This window comes from Ptychodera flava, chromosome 19 (assembly GCF_041260155.1).
Source record: "Ptychodera flava strain L36383 chromosome 19, AS_Pfla_20210202, whole genome shotgun sequence".
Taxonomy (NCBI): domain Eukaryota; kingdom Metazoa; phylum Hemichordata; class Enteropneusta; family Ptychoderidae; genus Ptychodera; species Ptychodera flava.
Genome location: NC_091946.1, coordinates 33,454,982 through 33,472,765, shown reverse-complemented (window position 1 = coordinate 33,472,765; position 17,784 = coordinate 33,454,982). Strand labels below are relative to the sequence as shown.

The 17,784-nt window shown below is 36.3% G+C and overlaps 1 protein-coding gene across 2 annotated transcripts in view; it reads left to right on the top strand.

Annotated features, from left to right (window-relative positions):
• LOC139119361 (uncharacterized) overlaps positions 1 to 17,784 on the top strand; it is a 147,707-nt gene that overhangs the window by 60,987 nt on the left and 68,936 nt on the right. The window contains exon 1 of one of the 2 annotated variants that reach the window (XM_070683147.1): positions 17,422 to 17,638. The exons of the other annotated variant lie outside the window; for it this stretch is intronic. The gene's annotated coding sequence lies outside the window, so the exon portion shown is untranslated. Of the gene's footprint in view, positions 1 to 17,421; positions 17,639 to 17,784 lie in introns of those variants that run through there. 2 annotated transcript variants of the gene reach the window in all.

Sequence of the window (17,784 nt, the reverse complement as noted above, 5' to 3'; positions counted from 1 at the left end):
GATAATCAACCGATCATAGTAGATTTTGCATGAGTTTCAAAGTACTGAGTCAATCAACAATAACACGGAATAGGCCAAACCCGGAATTCGAATCGACCACGGTACAAACAAAGCCATGTGCGCAAACGCGCTTGGACGTACGTGTTATTTCCATACGCGTTAGTACACATATGGGCTTGTTTGTACCAGCATCACGTGATTATTTGGGCGTACTGATCAGTCTGTAGAACACATCGCGTCCTTTTTATTCCGGAGTAGAACCATTATAGAAATAACGGGCGACGCGCTGATCATTAACGTTTATTTGTGGGCAAGGGCGAGAGGAAAGCCAAAAATTAACGGGCGAGGCTTGCCGAGCCCGTTAATTTGGCTTTTCTCGAGCCCGCGCCCACAAATAAACGTTAATGGTCAGAGCGGAGTCTGTTATTTCCATTATATTATCAGCGAACCCAAGAAAACCGTCAAAATTTCCGAAAATTTCAGGAGCGAACGACAACTGGGCCCCAGAAACTGAGCAATACGCGACGCACTGTCACGCGCGCTGTAAAAATTGGCAAATCCAGAGATATTTTCAGAAAAAAGTATCTCAACTTGACCTACAAGTGCTCTCCCTTTATTTTGTGATTGATTATGATTTACGTTTGAGCTGTAAAGTTACGATACTTTGACATGTTAATCTTATTATTCATATTCACGGGCATGTAAACAAACCATTACTGTGTATTTGTGGTCAGTCACGTGGTTCAGCTCGACCAATCAAAATGCGACGGGCAGGGCATGGTAATATAATGTGCGGTGGTGGGTTTTGAAGAATTATGCTCCGCAATTCTCGACCTACAAACTTTCTCGGCTAAACGAAGAACCCTGGAGGAAACCTTACGGGCAAACAGGGAGTATGATGCCACTAAACATAAGAGAACAACTGTTCAGGCATGGAATATTGAATTAAAAGATTGGTTAGTCTCGACGATAGTGCCCGCGAGCAGAAGTTGCACTGCAAATTATGCAGAACTGTGTACACGCCCATTGCCTAAAAACAACAACATGCTGGCAAGTACAAAAAATACTGGAATGGGTCATTCGTGAGAGGCTCTACAGATCTCAGACACAAAACTCTGAAAACACATGAAACTTCAGAGGGTCATAAATTTGCCAAGCAATATATGCAAAAAAATATGCAAAAATGCTGCTCCAGGTGACTCAGTAGCGTAAAGGACACTGCAGTCGATGAACACTGCAACATTTGATAAGCTGTCCAAACTATTCAGAAACGCTCATGCTCATGCATAACTGTGTACATTGTGTACCTGTTTTCTCCCAGACTCATGACTTTAAATATAAGATTGTATTCTGTCATACATGGAAAGTGACAGTGCGCATTGTGAATACAAAGTAAAGTACTCACGTATTGTGCAGTATATGTACCTTGCAATTTATGTTCGTTTACAAATAAAGGTTATTTAAAGAGAAAGATGATTCCATCCCATCTTCATTTGTTCACAGACAAGGTAATAGCCTATTACAGTATAGGTAACTCTTAGGTGTACTTGATTACTTTTAATTGCAAGGCATAATATCAGGACTGGCAAGTTTTTGGCAGGACAGGCAACTTTTTAAAGTTACCAGTCCTGTTGACTGGTTGATATTTTCCACGAATTTCGAACACTGGTGTAACTGTGATGTGCTTTCTTTGCATATACGGTGTCTGGCATATCGCCTTTGTCCCTTTGTCTAGGGAAACACGTGTTCAAATTTTCGAGTTCTTTCTCTCTCTGTTTTGATGGATTCTTATCCGGCTTTTCGGTCTCATGTTTCTCTTATCATGTTTTCTCTTATCCGTTGACATCAAACACTATCTCTTACGTTTTGACAGATAGTAATGTCTGCCAGTCTGACCCTGATACACATTTTTCCTCAATGCATATGTATACAAAATTGCACTTGTGCATCAATACTACCAAAAGAAGTCAACCAAGAGATAATACCACACCTATGTTCTTGCAATGGGAAATTCAGATAATGCATTATTAATCTGGAAATCGAGACTGTACTCGCAATTTGGAAATCCAGACACTGTACTTGCAATCTGGAAATCCAGATACTACATCTGCAATCCGGATGTGCAAACCCCATGTGTGCAATCTGGCAATTCAGATACTATACTTGCAGTCTAAATATGCAGACCATATGCTGGAAATCTGGAAATCCGGATACTGTACTTGGATCTGGAAATCCAGATACTATACCGGTATCTGTGATCTGGATATGCAGACCTTATGCTTGCAATTTGGAAATCCAAATACTATACTTGCAGCCTGGATTTCCAGACTGCAAGTACAGTACCTGGATTTCCAAATTGCAAGCATAAGGTCTGGAGAGCCAGATACTCAGTACTTGCAATCTGGAAATCCAGATACTGTACTTACAATCTGGGTATGCAGATCTTTTGCTTTCAATATGGAAATCCAAATGCTGAACTTGCTGGGCTTAAAACTGTTCTGTGTACTTAAAAGTTGTCCTAGCATTCTCTTGCAGTGACATGTAACCTTTATTGAGCTAATCATGTCAGTTACTTTACTTATAGCTATTATAGTACATATAGCTATTGTTGAGAAGTCACTGATCAAGGACATTCATTCAAAAGTCTCAAGTCAGGTGAGGCAAGGGTCACTTAAAGGCATGCATTGGCATTAGATTGTCTCATCAGAAAATTTACCCACCTGATTACAATTTCAATGAAAAACAAAAGGCTATCTCCCACCTTCATAATCCTCTTACAGACCAGAACAAAGGCGATCGCAGGGATCGCAAGCAGTGCCTTTAATAGATTAAGGTGGTTGGAAAGGCTAGAGCGTCAGTTATAAAGTTCAACAAAACTATTAAGATATAAAAGTAGTCAACATTCTCTGTGGAATAAAAAAAACTAGACATTTGGGCACAAAGGCATTGCAGAGTTATAGCCTGTTGAAACTTCTGAAAAACTGACCAAATAAGAAGAAGTTGGGGAGTCCTTCGTGTATTAACTATGGTAGAGGTCCCCTAGCTTTTAATAAAATGATTGAAAAGGGAAAGTCATTATTTGCTGTTTTCAGGAAAGTTTGACAAGGCGGTGCTGGCATTCCGAGTGAGTGACTGCTATTGTAAATGCATTTTTAGATTCTTTGAGCGTCAAAGAGGTGTCAAAAGTGAGATTAACCAAAAAAACTGCTCTGTGATTTCAAAAGAGGGGTGCAAATATGGCTTGTTTACAACATTTTTGACAGAATAACAGTTTTCCTACATAATTGCATACCAATTTAATCCAACTTTGAAATGAGGTATGGACATGGAATTTTTACAGCCTATTAACAAGGTTACAGATAAGATTTGTATGGCACAATTTTCCTGTATTTGAAGTACTTTTTGAAAAATCACATTTTGAAATTTGAAAGAATTTTTAATAATTTTTTTATATATAAACCCATGTAAAATCATAAAAACAAATTTTATTTACAAATCCTGCCGTACAAATCTTACAATAAATAGTGTCAAAATATTTATAACTAATTTGGTAATATTAATACTATTCAATTATTATTAAATTCAAATATGTAAAAAAAATATGAAAAATTAAATTTTAATATTTACTGGTGTCATATTTCAAAATCATGGCTGCAAATATACAATTTTTATATTCTTTGGAGAAAATATTAACTAAGGAAGTTATCCTGAAAATTTGAACTAAATATCTTGATTCTAACACTTGAAACTTGACATTAACTCTGAGAAAAGAATTGGTGCAAAAATAGCCTTTCCAGCCACCTTAAAATACTAATTTCATAATTCTTGAGACGCTTTTTTGTCCCTTGCACAATATATGCTGCTTTTCTGTCAGACATGCTAACAGGAACTAATTGGGCAAAGTGACTGTTGACCTGGTTGTAGCAGCCAAAGCAAGTGGTACAGCTTACTTGCAATCCTGAAATCCAGATCTTGCAGCTCAATGCAGAAGACACACAAGGAAGAAACAACTGAGTTTTAAGGTAGAATGCGCCTCAGGGACAGATATTCACTCTCAAACTTTTACAATTCTTTTCTGATCTACCACTTGTTTGGGTTCATAAGCTCTTTGGTGTAAGAAAACTTTCACTGGCTTAGTTTTTCGAAATTGGAAAATTTATTTTTGTCCATAGAATTAACGCAGGGATGGTGGCCATTTTGAATTTAAATATCGGTAAATCATGGGTTATTTGTTTTTCGGTACCAAATTTGCATGGTGACCCTGATTTTTATTCTTGATTTTAAAAGAGAGTGGATGAAAAATTCTTTAAGGAAAGTTTGAGCAAAAGTAAAATCTTTCACTTTCGAGGCGTAGACTAAATTAATATCTACTTTATGCAGTCTTATAACACAGGAGGTGACAGACCACAAATATGCTGGAAATACATAGCTTGTAATTCTTTTTATTTCAAACTAGTGAGTTATTATTACAAATGAAACATGTCAATTTATTGATTGCCAGAATGCCAGTTTGTTAAACTTCTATGCATAATTTGTGGTGCCTATCGTAAATTAGAAATTTACTGGTCCTGCATGTTCTGTAATCTTTCTAATGCTTGTGCCATATCACGGGGTAGCTTGTTTAATGAGGTTAGGCTTCTGAAGGTGTGCAAAACACAGCCTATTGGCGCACTTTTAACATGGACAGCTCCATTAGCTCGAGTTGCAGGTCGATATACACCATTACTTACTTTGTGATATACTTCTAAAGATATTATTCCGTCTAAGTTTGTCTCCATCAATTATAATGATTGACATGTTTCCAATTGCAATTGGTTCTCTGCAAGCAGGCCTTGATCTAGCAGGCTTGTTTCCCAATCAACAGGTTTCTCTTCCTCCTGTTTGTTGCTGGATGCTATTTGTTACCTAGATATAAAAAGAAAGTATAATTTAGCCATTTAAAGTGACAAAATTTAGTTAAGGAAATAAAATATTTTACATTTTAACCATGATCTTTGAAGCAATTAACAAAAGGACAATATTGAATAGCGTGAAATTGTTGTCATAATTTTCTTTTACGAGTCTGCCCGCCTTCCCTTTCTCTTGTTAGTAGTCACTGAATTGTGTCAATTTCTTCTGGACTCGTGTTGGTACCTGCTGAGGGAACTGGTCTGTAAGAATCCAGCTCATCAAGGTACTAGTTAGCTCCCATACCCATATGTATATATGGCAATGGAAGCTATTCTTATAGGCTAGGGAACTGTCTGTATGTATGTATGTCTGTATGTCTGTCCGTCAACATCAAAAACTCCAAAACTGCTGCACATTTCATCTTGATATTTGGTTTATACATGGATGATGGGCTAAAAGATAGATTTTGTTCAAATGAAGCTGTCATTGCCAAAAATAAGCAAATTAAGTGAAAAAATGTAAAAACAGTCAATAACCACTGTGCAGATTACATGAAAAATTGGCATGTAAGTACTTTGGGCTGACCTGAAATGATTGTGCACATCTTGGGTCAGTATCTTGGACTTGCTATTTTTCATGAATATTTTTGTAATTTTCTCCCATTTTTGGTCAAAAAATCTTCTCTGAAACCACCGATTGATTTGAAACTTGGTATGGAAGTGCATAGGAATGACCTTTCCCAACTTTGGGCAAATCGTGGTGAAATTTGCATATTTTTAGTTTACACGTCCATAGACTCCCATGTATAAGGCAGATCTCCATAGACTCCCATGTATAAGGCCACGAAAAATAAAAATTTAGTTTCTCATCGTATTCATATTGCAAAAAGGATGCAGTGACACAATTTTTAGTCCCCACAGATGAAGTCCAGTGGGCTTATAGATTGGGTCATGTCCGTCTGTTCGTCCATCCGTGAGTCCATCTGTTCATGCAGATATCTCGGATATTTTGACAAAATGTCATGTGACCTCAAAGACCTTTGACCTCAAATATACATATTTATCATATACCCATGACCGTATCCGTGTCTCCTCTGACGCGTCGTGACGTGGAACGTAAAACATCAGTCTGATACGGCACGTTATACGTCATCAATTGTTGTTTATTTCCGATTTTGATGTTATGATGTTCATCTTGCATTTAACGATCAAATCCATCTTTCACTTCAATCAAAATTTACTGATATAAAACGAAACATATTACTAGTACATATGAATTTAACGTTCCTTTATTTCAGATCTAAAGAGAGTTACAGGACAGGTTGTTGTAGAAAATTAAAAGTTGATGTTTACAATCTGTTGTATTTCGCGCTACTTCGTCGTTCCTGTTCACATCAGCCATGTTTCAGCATGGTTTCAGCAAGAGTTATTAAAGAGAATTCAAACTTACAATATTGTCCGTGTAATAATTATCCACCAGAACACCGGGACGGTGACCAGAATAAGTAAATTGGCTCCATTCCTTTTCTGAACTGCGGTAAATTGCGCGGAAATAATCCTGTTTAGACTGTATACACTCGACACGATGTGATCGACGACTTGATCAGCTGTTGTAAACAAACATGTATCAAAGCGCTCAGACAAGCGGCAGAAATAAAAACATAGTCCCTTCGAAAGACTGACAAAAACTAATAAAATTTCTTTGTTTTTAATTACCTTTTACATAAATATACGGTCATGGGCACGATATCACGATATCAGCGCTTGGTTGGGACGTATTGCCACGAATGAGGGAGCGAGCCGCATCACACGAGTCGAAGACGAGTGTGATGCGGCGCGCACCCTCACAGATAACCTCATATTGTCCATAACTCAGTAACCACAAGTGCTACCACCCTTCATATATGGTATGATGGGACACCTTATGACGCCACATATTGTACCTCATTAATTATGTGCATATCTAATTTTGAGCGAGCCAATAGAGCTAGAGGTCTGATATTTGGTCTATAGGGATAACTTAGCAATACAATTTTTTTGACAAAATGTCACATGACCTCGGTGACCTTTGACCTCAAATATACATATTTGTCCATAACTCGGTAACCACAAGTGCTACACCCTTCATGTATGGTATGATGGGACACCTTATGACGCCACATATTGTACCTCATTAATTATGTGCATATCTTATTTTGAGCGAGCCAATAGAGCTAGAGGTCTGATTTTTGGTCTATAGGGATAACTTAGCAATACAATTTTTTTGACAAAATGTCACATGACCTCGGTGACCTTTGACCTCAAATATACATATTTGTCCATAACTCAGTAACCACAAGTGCTACACCTTTCATGTATGGTATGATGGGACACCTTATGACACCACATATTGTACCTCATTAATTATGCACATATCTAATTTTGAGCGAGCCAATAGAGCTAGAGGTCTGATTTTTGGTATATAGGGATAACTTAGCAATACAATTTTTTTACAAAATGTCACGTGACCTCGGTGACCTTTGACCTCAAATATACATATTTGTCCATAACTCAGTAACCACAAGTGCTACACCCTTCATATTTGGTATGATTGGACACCTTATGACACCACACACTGTACCTCATTAATTATGCACATATCTCATTCTGAGCAAGCCAATAGAGCTGGATGTCTGATTTTTGGTATAGAGGGATAACTATAGGAGAGAAATGTTTTGACCAAATGTCATGTGACCTCGATGACCTTTTACCTAAAATATATGTTTATTTCAATGAATAAGTAACCACAAGTGCTATGTCCTTTGTAATTAGTAGGATGGGAGACCTTATGACAACACACGCTTTTACCTCATTAATTATGCACACATCTAATTCTTGGCAAGCGAATAGAGCTAGAGGTCTGATTTTTTGGCATATAGGGATTAATTAGCAATATAACTTTTTTTCAAAATGTCATGTGACCTCGATGACCTTTGACCTTGATTATACATATATATGCATATCTCAGTAACCACAAGTTCTATACCCTCCAATTTTGATAGGATATTAGACCTTAAGATGTCACATCTTGTACCTCATTTATTATGCACATATGTATTTCTTGGCTGGCCAATACTGCCAGAGGTCTGATCTTTTTTCCCGATTTAGAACCATAACTTAGACATGCCTCATGTGTTTCAAATTGGGAACAACGACATAGACCTATGTGCCCATAGATCTCAACATATACACTCCAGTGATACTTCTTAATGACCACATTTCCCTGCCCCATCAAGACAAATACTCCTGTTACAAGTGGGGACTATGTCATTGTCAATGACTTGTTGAGTTAGTGGTTGTATCACAGTATTCGATATTTCTAATTCTGTATTTTTTCCATTTTATAATCTGAATAAATACATTAAACATATTTCACTGTCTCCAGTACATTACATTTAAGTATTTTCACTTCATGCACTTTATCCCTTTCACACATGTTCAAATATCTGACCAGAGAACAAACACTAAATAGTCCAGGATGGAAGCTACAGTTTCATTGACGCTATTTTTTTAATTTGATTGCTCATCTTAACTGTCTCAGTCTTAGGGCTTTCCAAGAAAGTCATCCACTACCTATACTGAGCAATTTAAACTTAGGACATCCTATGATCAGAACAACAACGTAGGTAAGCTAACATGTTCATATTGCAATGTCTGTGGTATTTTTCATTTCAAATGAAGCATTTATTGATACAAAAGAATTATTTAGTTCCGTATCACCATTCTATCATGAGGAAAGTTGGACACCATTAGATAATGGAAGATATACACCTCTGTTTTTTCCTAGTCAATAGGAGGAAAATTACAAAGAGGATAATTCTGCATACATCATTTTGAAATAAAAATCACAAAATAAACCTAGATGCCTTGCTTTTGGCAATACTCTGTCATACTTTCCAAATTTCATCAACATTGAAAGTCATTGGTGCAATATCTGATAATTCGTCATAGTCAAATATCTTTGAGATATTAGCAATGATAATAGGAGATTACAATTGAAAAAAACATAACAATACTCCTCCAGTATAGGCAGATTTTAAGGGATGCAAATTTCACTGCAGGTTGTGTTCTAAAGGATATGCAAGCATGCATACATGTCAACTTTTGAGACTGGGGGTAATAAAATGTGCAGGACAAACGCATGATATACAGGTTCATAGGGATAAGCAACATGTAATGTTTCCTGATTTTATTTCTTATTTGTATCAACAGGTTCATCTTTAATCTTGATGTTTAATCTTGATATTATGATGAAATCTGCAATTTTGTATTTTGGGGCAATTTTTGCAATTTTTGGTCAAAAATGTATTTCTCAAAAAGCACTTGTCTGACAGCTTTGGTATTTGGTGTACAGGTTCCTACAGATGAACTAAATGTGATATATTGAAAATATGATAAAATCTGCAAGTTTGTATTTTGAGGCCACTTTTGGTCAAAAAATTTGTTTCTCAAAAACTGCTCATCTGATAGTTTTGATATTTGGTACACAGGTTCCAAGGGTTATCTTATTTCTGTTGTATTGAAATAATGATGAAATCTGCAATCATGTATTTTGTGCAAATTTTGGGGCAATTTTTGCAATTTTTTGGTCAAAAATGTATTTCTTAAAAAGCACTTGTCTGATAGCTTTGGTATTTGGCGTACAGGTTCCTACAGATGCACTAAATGTGATATATCGAAAAAATGATGAAATCTGCAAGTTTGTATTTTTGAGGCCACTTTTGGTCAAAAAAATTGTTTCTCAAAAACTGCTCGACTGATAGTTTTCATATTTGGTACACAGGTTCCAAGGGTTATCTTATTTCTGATGTATTGAAATAATGATGAAATCTGCAATTTTGTATTTTGTGCAAATTTTGCATTTTTTGGGGCAAAAATGTGTTTCTCAAAAAGTGCTCATCTTTGAGCTTTGATTTTTGGCATACAGGTTCCTACAGATGAACTAAATGTAATATATTGAAATTATGATGAAATCTGCAACATTGTATTTTTGGGGCAAAATTTGCCATTTTTGGGAAAAAAAAATTCAAAAACTGCTTGTCTGATAGTTTTGATATTTGATATACAGGTTCAAAGGGGTTATTTTAATATGATATATTGAAATTATGATGAAATCTGCAATTTTGGTTTTTGTGCAACTTTTGCCAGTTTTGGTTAAAAACTTTGATTCTCAAAAAACTTCGTCAGGTAGCTTTTGTTGACATGTTCTTTCAGATGACCTTGATGTGATATGATCAAATTATGATGAATCTTTAATTGTGTATTTTTGCAGCTATTTTTACCATTTTGTGTCAGGCCACTGAAATGAGCTATCAAAGATTTCCACCTTCATCAACACACGTGTCACAAATAATTATTCCCTACATAATACAGCAGCTCTCTATCGGCCGCTAGGTCGCTTGCTTTTGTTTTGTTTTTTTGTCTGTAATCAAAGAACCAAAAAGTCAAACAACATTAAATTAGTGGGAACTGTGCTATCAACGAAGACTTATTTGGGAGGAATTGCAGACACAACAATGGAAGAGGGCAGTCTGAGAAATCTCATTCAGAAACATTAAATATTTTTACTAATAATAAGAGAAAGATTTCTCTTTTCGCATACCTGAATTTGTAAAAACAAATCCTTTGAGGGCTGTACTTTTTGGTCTAAACAAATCAAGGATGGTACGAAGTTGAAATATTTACCGCCAGTTTTGTGAATTTAGATCATGTTTGGAACTGCAGATCGTGTAAAAAAGGTATATCCTAACAAAGGACTGGGCCAAAACGGAGCCAACGAACCCGAATGGGGCCACAAATACCTTAAATGGTTGACTCTGATACCTGACCGGGCCAAATGGAACCAGAAGTCCTCCAAATTGACTATATCGACGACGTCTTTCCAGTCTTTCCCCTGATTGACTACTGAACCAGAATTGCGATTACGTGAAACACGTATGGAGAAGAGCGCCCCCACCGTTAGGGGTGCAGGCTTTCCCTCTATTAAATCATCTGTGTACTTTGACCATGGAAGGACTGTGATCGGGGAAAGTGTGTTTGTTTCGGCAAATGTAGAAGGTGCACTGATGCGGATGGATTTTACAATCAGCCTTTCCAGGTCGATCGAGCGTGCGTCACTACGCATGGTAGCTTGGTAACTTCAATCTCAAACTTCCAGCTTCCAAAAGTCGTATGCAATGCGAACAAAGTAACTTCGGCTAAGAATAACTGAGGTGAAAGACAATATTAACAATAAGCAGTCTGATCAACATAAATGAATGTTTTTGCCTGGTTAAACCAAACTAAAAACGGCTTTTTTCAATGCCAACGCGTCTTTCGCCAAAACAAAATGTAACTCCGAAAAAAAAACAACACGCAACACAAATCAAACATGACAACTGAAAATACAACAAACATAACAAAGCTAACAAAAGAAAATGCAGACGGGAAAACATTATATGATCAAAATAACAAAAAGTCGCAATATACGAATATCAATACATATACATACATACATACATACATACATACATACATACATACATACATACAGCAAGGAACACAAAACTAGGAAACCTTTTGGAAGCTACGGAAAATGCCTCTTTTCAACATCCCCATCAGGAACACAAAAAGTATCATGACGTTCGCAGAACGTATAGCGTTGAAAATGCTATCCAAAACAAGAATATAACAATCAAACGATAAAGGAAGGGGAACAGGAGTTCTTGACACTGGTGATTTATACATAAGAGAATATCAGCGACAAACTGGGCGATCGGCATAAAACTAACAACAGAGTAAAAAGATGACTCAAAATCAAACCACAACAGAACTGTATAATATAAAAAAATCTACATGGCGATCACACATAAGTATGAATATCTGAGTCCAGTAAACGATGATGATGAAACGCAGAAGGAAGATGAATTCATATCGAAAATCTAAAAAATGCTTCCCACTTTCACATTTTAGATTGAAAGCTCTTCTCGTGAACTCAAACATTTTTAATTATCCATAAAAGATCATCGATACAACAAAGGGAACATTTTCGACACCAACATTAAAATTTTCGTTACACTTTTATAAACAACAACCTCACAAACTGAAAGGAAGCTGCTAGAAAATAAATGATACGTCAAGCTCACGGTCAGTGTTGAATGGCGCCCTCAGCGCTTCAGTTAATCATATAGACACTGCAATGCCCAAAGGTAATTGATGTCCCGGGATCTGTGTTTTGTGGCTGTTTTACATTTTTGTAGTTAACTTTTGATCCCGTTTAACCCCGGTCAGGTATTACAGTCAACCATTTAAGGTATTTGTGGCTCCATTCGGGTTTGTTGGCTCCGTTGGCTCCATTTTGGCTCAGTTCTTTGTTAAGAGACACCCATATGTGACGCGTTGAAAATACTGTAGTTGAGCTCTATTGGCTGCTAAATTTGCTGGTGAAAACTCTACATGGTGACAGTTAATTGGTAGATTTTCAAGAACAGCACGGTATTTTGGGGACTTCAAATTGTCCAGTATTAGACATGGTAATATTGCGACAATTTATAATACACACATTAACACTGGGAGATTTACACATGTTAATATGGGAATATGCATATATGGAGACATTTCAAATACATACTGTTATGGGGTATTTCAATACTACAGTAGTATGGGGCATTACACGTAATAGCAGGAAATTCTAAATACAAAGGGTAGGCATGAAATAGGGATGGGAATGGAAACCATGCAGTGGATCACTAAAACCAGCGGTGGACGGGGAAAATCCTTTAATGGACAACTGGAACAAACGTACTGCAAACCCTGAGAAACTCCATAGTTGACCACTAAGATATATATAGTCAAGTGGCCACACAAGGGTGTTCTTTCAAGATGGCAACGCCTGCTTGCAACAGGAACTTAACGCTTTGAAAGTATTTATCACCAAAAATTGCTTTAAACTTTGAATTGTTCCTCTAAAATACGCCCCGTCCAATGAGAAAACGATTCGAGAATATCCATGTCAAATTTCTTGTGAAATTCTGATTTACATGAAGCAAATCAAATCTTCGGTAGAATACTACACTATTCCTGGCGTTGGGTCTATACCCGGGGGTCATATAGCTTGCTAATTATATAATCAACGAAATAGCGAAACGGCAAAATAGCGAAATAAGGGACTGGCTCGAAATTACCGGAAGGGAGGGCTAGTGTTTTTTAAAATGGGTCTGCACGTAATATAGTGATCGGTACCTTTAGCAAGTGTTTGCTAGAGAAAAGTGACCCTCGGCGTTGTACGGCCGGGAACACACACAGACCTGTACGCAGGGCTAGGCAATGTTTTGACAAGTCAATTTTTAACATGCACTTCGATGAAAATATTTTGCACGTGCATTGTAATCAATTTGTGATTTACCATCACACTTCACAAATCAGCCGTTGAGGTAAATCTGCATTTTAACCTGGTTTGTTGTAATGTTATTTGTAAAAGAAATTCCACTGTGTAGAAATCTGTCAATACTCAACTGATGTAGCCAATCAACGGTACTGCTAAATACAGCTCCACTTGATTAACTTGCTGGCATTCGATTGTATTCCTTTTTATCAAAATTGCGTATTTACAAATCGAAATGAAATGTTTTCAAGGATAACTGTACAGATATTTGCATCCTGTAAGGATAGATCTAATTGCAATTTTGGAAAGAATAGCAAAATTTGGGTCGTAAAACTCTCGTGTGGGAGAACTAACCGTGCCAGCGTTTTATTTCTTTCCATGATTTTGCCTCCATGAAAATAGGTATTTTGCAACCTTTTTTGTCAGTATATTGCCTTTACCATATTTCCCCCTGTTACTACTTCAGTGTCACTTTTCATTCTTTTTAAACTTCTATTGATAATATGTTACATTGAGATCGATTCTTCAGACTTTGTAATAAACTCTGAAATCATGGTCAATTGCTGCCCTGTCTGGCCTGAACAGCAGTTAATAATTTCAGAGTTTTCATTGTCTTTACTCATCTCAATGTTGGTAAGGCGATATCGTGACTTTGGAAAAATAAGGCAAATACAAATAGGGAAAAGCAATACTATACTGGTTTACCCAGTGGTATCGATGGATATGCAGGAAGTACATGGGGAAATACTTTCCCTTCCCATATGGTTGAAAACATTACAATTATACAGTCGCCCTTGATTATTTTGGGAGGGTTGGTCAAAGTGGGAAAAAAGATCTGCAGACTAAAAATGTGAAAATTAGATTTTCCTGGCAGTTCTGATCATGAAATTCCCCCGAAAGGGGGGAAAGTGTTCTTCATGTTGCACCTGTCCAAAGAACTAACTCCTTCAAATGTTGGAACGTGAAAAAAATATTTGCATATCATTATCCTTTGCATTCTCCTCCCAAGATTCAGTTGTGCATCCGGTAGGGTCCACTGCATTGAAATATTACATTTGATGAAAAGCTAATCGTGTCTATGCTATGCATTCAAATTCTTACAGTGAACAGATATTAACTTGTTTTGCTGAACCCTAAAACATTTTGTAAAATTTTGGAACTAAATATTTGAAGGATAAATACACACTATGCAAAACTTTGTGAAGTCAAAGCAACTTTGCAAATTTTTTTAAACTTAGAAAATCTAACTGTACTTCAGAAAAAATAAAGGCGACTTTATCCGTTTAAAACGTCTGAATAACAACTTTCTATAAACGTTTTATAAAACGGCACATTTCTTGGAATGCTTGGTATCTGAAAACCATAGTTAAAACTTCAAGCAATCAGAAAAGCATTTTCTGCAGAATGATGATGGTTTTTTTGATATTCTGAAAAGCTACGCTTTCCTATAATAAATACAGCTAACTGTATCATAACTTGCAAGTTGAAGTATCCTCATGTGAGCATCTCAGTGTAGGAACGAGAAAAGTAAATTTCAAAAGAACTACATGTAAATAAGGCGTTTCTAGATAGATTTTATGACTGTCATTGAAAAATAAAGACACAATGTAGGAAATCTAAAATAGGTTGATGCCTTAGTTAACATTTTTCATGATTTGCATATATCAAGAAGTATCAAGATCTGTTTAGGTATGACCTGCATAATGCACTTAGACGCCAGACACCAGTCCTGGTTATTTCAAAATTTAGGGACGCTACCTAGTAGAGGAGATATTCCATGATTAATTATGATTTGTACCATTGAAGATTCCTCGGGAAGGCTACCATGTATACCATGCACGAGTAGACAGATTCATTGACTAGTTTTAAAAATTCTGAAAAGGTATTTTTCACTACAATATTCTTCTCTATTGCCATTTTAAATGATTTAGAAAATTATGCTTGTTTGAGAAAAGAGAAAGCGGTTGTCTAACATTTTCCACAGATTGTGTCCTAAGCTACTATACATAATAATATATGGAAAGTGGGGAGACTTGTTGCACTTGTTTTATGGAACAAAATGATATTGATATTTTCCGATGGAAGTAACAGATGAAAGTTTCATGCTAATGTCTCTCAGAAAATGAACCCGTCAGTTACTTGCTTGCAGTTACGTGCTTCCTAAACGTACCTGAAGAATATTTGACTTTAATGGTTATTTTGAATTTCTTACTGAAATATCTGAACGTATACTTTAACTAAATATTATCTAACATTTTTATTGCTTTTCGTTACTGCTTATATGCAGAACATAATCAAACAGATTTATGTTAATTTATTGTGCTGTGCGCAATACCATAGTATGCCAATCAGCGATTTTGTTTTTTGTTGAAAAAGAAATTTGCTTTGACTCTGCACCAAGAAAACATGTTTCAAGGTAACGTTTGGGGAAAAAAATTGCTGCCAGGATTGGTGAAAAACACAATTGTTTCCGTACTCATTTTCCTCCACCTCCCCCTGCAAAACAAATGGTCCACCCTTAAGGATATTCCTCATATTTCCTAATTGTCAGATTAGGGACTGGTCAGTTTCTTCGGCCTAGGAGGGGTGGTGGATCATTTTTTGCCGCCGTCAAAAGCGGATGACCCCTCCATTCCAACTTTAGAGAACAGGGAACAGGGTGATCCACCCCTATTCCAAATTTAAAAAAACCAGGTGAACCCACCTCACCTGTGGCCCGCGAAAAAGGTAAAACAAAGGTGGAATATATATATATATATATATATATATATATATATATATATATATATATATATATAATTTTGGGTATCATTATAAACAATCAGTCATTCTGTGTTTTAATGAAATTGTTGTCATGTCAATTGTTATATGGGAATTTCAAAGTGTCAACATTTTTGATGAGCTGTAAATGTATTTCATACTTTCTATATGCATAACCAAATGTCCAGAACTGTTGTACATAAATGGATGTCAATCATTAGTATCAAAGAGAGAAAAGCAGTAAATCAAAAAACTTTGGTTGATGTTTAGACTTGCCGGCCATGCATCCAATTACATCTCCTGAGAAGCCAATAGAGAGCTATTTTTATAAGATGTACCCAATCTGATATGCTCAGTGTCTGTGAGGACTCTTTCTTTGACATTGAAACCATGAAAGTACAACTAATTGCCTTGTGTTAATTATTTTAGGATGAAAAAAACCACCATTTTACAGTAAACCTGTGACACAGAGGAAAATGGGTGCATCAATGAGAACGAAAGATATCTTGTCTTTTCTCTTTTAAAGTATGTCACTGTATTAAATAGGCTATATTTTGAAATATCAGTGCATGTTGCTTTCTTATACTATATTCTCATAGAGAAAACAGAAAAGTATCAGGAATTTTTCATGCTTTTCATATGAATTGCAGATTTCATAATAATTAGTACACTTTGCAAAAAAGACTTTCAATTTGCAAACATCAAGATATCTCTGACATATATCTCTGATATTTTAAAGTACCGCACCTGAAGGGCGCGTCGAAAAACATTAAACATCCAGATATGTCTGATATATGTCTGCTTTATGAAAGTCTTGCAGCCGAAGGGCATACCGAAAAATGTCTGATATTTTAAAGTAACGTGCCTGAAGGGCGTGCCGAAAAATATTAAACATGTCTTTTATATATATATTATATATATATATAATATATATATATATATATATATATATATATATATATATATATATATATATATATATATATATATATATATATATATATATATATAATATATGCGCCTGAAGGGCATGCTGAAAAATATGTCTGATTATTTAAGTTACTCACCCAAAGGGCGTACCGAAAAAGAAACTGAATGCTGAACTTTGTTCATTGCTGGCACAATGCATTTTAGGCAAGTATGAGCCCGTGTCGAAATTCAAAAAACACATTGACACCCCCCCCCCCCCTATTGGCTAACGTATTTCAAAAACATGGTGAACCCGACCCTATCACCAAAGTCAAAAACAGGGTGACCCACCCCATAAATCCATCGTCCCCACCGGTAGAAGAAACTGACCAGTCCCTTGTGACGTTACATTTATCATTGCTAATTTCCCTGAATACAGAATATACGCCATGTGAACCTGTGTTAATGTAGTTCTAGCCGAGGCGTGTAGCGTGAGCATACTAGAGGTGAAAATTGTTATTTGCATCGCAACATCCAAGTTAGGACCGTGATCCAGGTAATGTTTGGAGAGGCTTTCCAAGAAGTGACCAATCAGCGTCAACCGTGATATCTTGACCTGACCTATCCCCCATCTGGATATATTGGAGGGAAAAGCGGCGCGCGCAGCCATCGGCGACTGGTAAGTTACCCCACTTTTTGTGGTTGTTTGCTCATAAAAGTGAATCAAACTGGTCAGGAATGTTGTCATCGGGTGTGTTAGCATTATGTTGGAAGGCGACATCAATAACTACATAGTAATTAAAACAATGTGAAGACAAAAACAGT